The sequence below is a fragment of the Belonocnema kinseyi genome, chromosome 2, assembly GCF_010883055.1.
Source record: "Belonocnema kinseyi isolate 2016_QV_RU_SX_M_011 chromosome 2, B_treatae_v1, whole genome shotgun sequence".
Classification (NCBI taxonomy): Eukaryota; Metazoa; Arthropoda; class Insecta; order Hymenoptera; family Cynipidae; genus Belonocnema; species Belonocnema kinseyi.
In genome coordinates, this window is record NC_046658.1 from 136,352,029 (window position 1) to 136,356,884 (window position 4,856).

The window sequence follows — 4,856 nt, forward strand, 5'->3', positions numbered from 1 at the left end:
GGCATACTTCTCTAGCTTCTTTTATGTCCATGCATTTTTTCATGCAGGCTCTCGTATTTCTGTGACTTCTTATGTCTCTTCTAAGTAGGGTCTCATTCACACTTAAAAAATTTAAAAAAAGTAAATAATCAAGTGAGTTCAGAAAGTATTTAGTAGACTTAATGAAATTAAAAAAAATTAAACTTTAGAAGTGTTTTAGAAACGCAAGATAAACTTTAGGAACTTTAAAAGAATCTCGAAAGTTTTCAGGAGAATAAACATGGTTTCTTAAAATGCTTGGGAAAATTTAGAAGATAAGGAAATTTTTTTCTACATTTTTAATGATTTTTTTAATTTTTGATAAAAACTCGAGAGAATTACCAAAATCTTGAAGAATTCAAAACGTTTTGAATATATTAAAAATTTTCATAATATTTTTTTTTAAATCCTACAAAATAAAAATAAAATGTCTTTAAAATCTCCTAGGAGCTTTTCTGAGACATCTGATATATTCGAAAATCTTTTTTTTTTTTTTGAATTTTCTTAAGAATCTTATAATAATTATTTACATCTATATTAATAAACTGATAATACTTATTTTATTGTATATGAAATCTTTATAATATCTTTAATGCCTTAAAATACTTATCTCAAAATGACAAAATTTAGCTTTTACAATTTTATTTTAATTGTAAAATAATTGTAATTGGAAATTGATTGTAAATAATTGTAAAATAAATGCAACGAGATTTAATTTATGAAGAAATATCTCATGATTATAAAAAGAGAAAAAAATTGTAAAGGTAAATCTTTGTAGCATTTCAATAACTAATGAACATATTTTTAGATTATTTTTCCTTGATTCTGGCCGAGGGTCAATCATGGTACAAAAAACCGTCGTGAAATTTTAAATAAAAACTGTACTCTCTATACATTATTATTTTTTAATTAAGAATAATAATACTTTTATTAATTTTGCCAACATTTATTTGAATATGATACACAACAATTTTTATTTAAAACATTCCTGTAAATAGTTGGTGTTTTTTAAATTTTACAATATTTGTGTACCATGTTTGACCTTAGGGAATAGATTTCAGGAATAAAATTATAAAGATATCTTCATTAGTTAGTAAAATACTATGAAGAATCGCCTTTCAAATTATGGTTGAAATTGAAGAAATATATATTTCTCTTATCGTCTTTCATTCCTTTCCACACCACATTCAAAGGAAAATTTTACAAAATTTTTGCCAAATGATCAGTCTTTTGAATGAAATGTTTCTAGTACTTTTAAAACAAAATAAATTCTAAAAAAAATGTTTAACTTACTACATTTTTCTGAAAATTTTAAAAAAGCATTCAAGATGTCAAAAATCTGACTTATATAATCTTCTAAATTTTTTACAGGAATTTTAAGAAAAATAATTTTATCTCCTTGAAATCTTTCTGAATTCCCTTAAAGCTTCTATAGTTTATTTTTTCGAAATTTTTGAAAATCTACATTTCTAATAAATTTAAGTTTAAGATTAGATTTGAATCTCTTCCATTCTTCTAAATAGTTCTTGAATTACTGAATTATTTATGTTTTTCAAAATTTTTTAATCTTATCAAATTGAAACATTTTGCTTTAAAACCTTCTACACTCTTCTTTTAAATTTTAGAAAATCATTTGATGTGTTTTAAAATCTTTTTGATTTTTTTTTAAAGTACATTTTTGTAAATAAAAATTAATAAAAATTTTCAAACGATTATTAGAAAAATAATTCTTTTTTCTAATATTTTCAGACATTCTAATCTTCTAATTTTCAAGAATTATTTAAATTTTTCCTGATTTTTTTGCAAGTTTTAATTATTTTTTAATCGTTTTAAAATTTCTGAATATCTCGTAAACTTACTAAAATTTGAAAGCAAATTTTACAAACCAACATAAACATAACAAAAAATGGTGCAACAAAATTGCGCAAGAAGGCTTCATTAAAATTAAATTCCTTAGTTATTCTAAAATTATATAATATGGAAAATCTACGAAATAATTTAAAAATTTGTGATATTTTTTTTAATTTTCTCTCAGAATTCATTCCATTCCATTTTTCGTTGAAAAATAATTTTTTTTATAGGAAAATGACCGTTCTCAGTCGAAAAGTCTTCTTTTTTAGTAGAAAATGATTTTTCTTAATTAAAAATTCATCCACTTTAATCAAGAATTCATTTCTTTGGATGGAAATGCATTTTTTGTTGAAACTTCTTTTATTTTGGTATGAAATGGTTAAAAGTTCATCTATTTTTTGGAAATTAAACTATTTTGCTGAAAAATTTTTGGTTGTAAATTGATTTTTTAAACTTATCAGAGAAGGTTAGAAGGTTAGGTTAGGTATGAAAAAGAGGAGGGAATAGACTCGTTAATTGAAAGGTTGAAGGGGTCGTTTGAAAAGGTAAAGGTTGAGCTGGGTACTAATGAAGAAAGAGTGGGGGGAAAGATAGGCTGGTGGGACGACGAATGCTAGGAGAGTAAAGAGAGAATGAAAGAGTGTGTGAGCAAATGGAGAAGAGGGCAAATGGAGAAGGAGGAATATAACAGGAGGAAAAAAGAACATGAGAAGATGCTGTAAATAAAAAGACATAGGGGAAAGGAAGAATATAAAGCTGAGGTATAAAAGGCGATCAAAGAAGGTAGGGTGTGGGATTAGATAAATAGGGATAGTGGGGAAAGGAAGGGCGTTAACGATGAAATAGAAATGGAGGAATGGACGGATTATTTTAAGGGTCTATTAGGGGGAGAGCAAAATAAGATCAAAGGGGAAAAGTGTAGGATAGTCCAAGGAGAAATGGAGGAAGGGAAAGAGATAACAAGAGAAGAAGTGGATGAGGCAATAAATAGGTTGAAAAGAAACAAGGCGACGGCAGAAGACGGGATGGAGAACGAAGCGATGAAGTTTGGAGGAAAAGGGATTAGCGATAGGATGTGGAAGATCTGGAACAAGGTATGGAAAGGGGAAGGTTGGCCGGAAGAGTGGACGACGGGACTGGTGGTACCGCTTTTTAAGAAATGGGAAGGAAAGTAGGTAGAGGAATACAGAGGGATCACTCTCATGTCAATCGGCTATAAAATATATGCAGAAATCTTAAGAAATAGGTTGGAGAGTCAGGTAGAACAAAAAGAAAGTATCCCACATAATCAGACGGAATTTAGAAAAGGAATGGGAACTATAAACAACATCTACGTACTTAACTCTTTAGTTAACAGAAATTTGGGGAGGAAGAAAGGGAGACTAGTCGTTTTGTTCGTTGAATTCAAAGCAGCGTTTGACTCAGTGAATAGAAAAGTACTATGGCAGGCAATGAAATAGAGGGGTGTAGAGGAAAAGTTAGTGGAGAGGATAAAGGAAATTTTTACTAAAACCAGGATTAGGGTGAAAATAGGAAAGAAAAAAGGGCAGGTTTTCTGGACAAGCCAAGGTCTAAGGCAAGGGTGCCCTTTGAGTCCGTTACTATTAAGTATCCTTTTGGCAAACTTAGAGGAGAAGCTAAAGGAGAAAGGGAAAGGAGGAACGGTTTTGGGTAATAGAAAACTATACTCTCTAGCATACGCGGACGATGTAGTTCTATTAGCAGATGATGAGAAGGGGATGAACCTAATGATGAGAATCTTCGAAGAGTATGTGGGAACAAAAGAGCTGACGGTGAACGTAGATAAGACAAAGGTGATGTGTTTCAGAAATAGAAAGAGCAAAATAAATTACGTTTGGAAGATGAACGGACAAAAAGTGGAAATTGTGGAGGAGTTCTGTTACCTAGGTTTTTGGTTTGAGGCAGGAGGGGGAAACGAGCTGCAGATGAGGAAAAGAATTGAATGCGCGAGTAAAGTAATGGGCCAAGCATGGGGTATAGGAAAGGGAAGGTTCAAGAACGATTGGAGAATGAGGGTCTGGTTGTTTAATGCGTTGGTGTGGGCGGTATTGTGTTATGGTGTGGAGATCTGGGGATGGAAGGAACATAGGAAAGTAGAGAGCATGCATGAGCGTTTCCTGAGGTGGGTAATGGGGGTTAGCTGGAGTTGCCCAGGATATATGTTAAAAGAAGAGTTAGAAAGAGAAAATATGGTTACTAGACAAATTAAGAGAGCATGGAGGTTTGAAGAAAAGCTAAAACGTGGAGAGGGAAGTAAAATTGCACAAGCATGTCTCGGCGAAATTCGGAATAATGAAGCGATAGGTAATGTGGGAAATTCGAAATGGGAGGTAGAAAGGAGAAAAATGAGAAGGGTGTATAATATTCGAGAAGGGGTTATGGAGTGGCAGGACATAGAGTTAGAGCTATTGTTTAAACAAGGAGAAGAGAGATGGACAAAGATTATAGATTCGAAGTACAATAGATGGTATATGATGGTCAAAGGGTTAACGGAACCACAAGATCTGCAAAAAATAAAAAAGGAAGAAAAATGGAGTAGGGTTGTACGTTTCAGAATGGGAGAAGGAGTGAGAGCATGCAGATATTGGATGTATGAAGAGGAGAATTTATGCAGAGTATGTGGATACGAAATGGAGTCATGGGCACATGTATTAGAGAGATGTACAGGAGAGGAAGAGGGACAGTTGAGTGTGGATGAGTGTGTAAGATGGATTTTGAATGGTAGTGGACAGGTAGTGATGTGGATGAAGAAATTGGAAGAAGTAAGGGAAAGCAAGTTAGTAGGGCAGAGCCAAACGGGTGATCCTGAAAAGGGACAGTAAAAAACGAAAATTGTTTTCAATATCGTGGAAAATGCATTTTTTATGGTAAGACGAAACGGAAGCCCTGGAAGCTCGCTCATTTTAGGAATTAATATCACTACTGTTACTATTGCTTATCCTACGTAATTCGAAAGAGTATATATA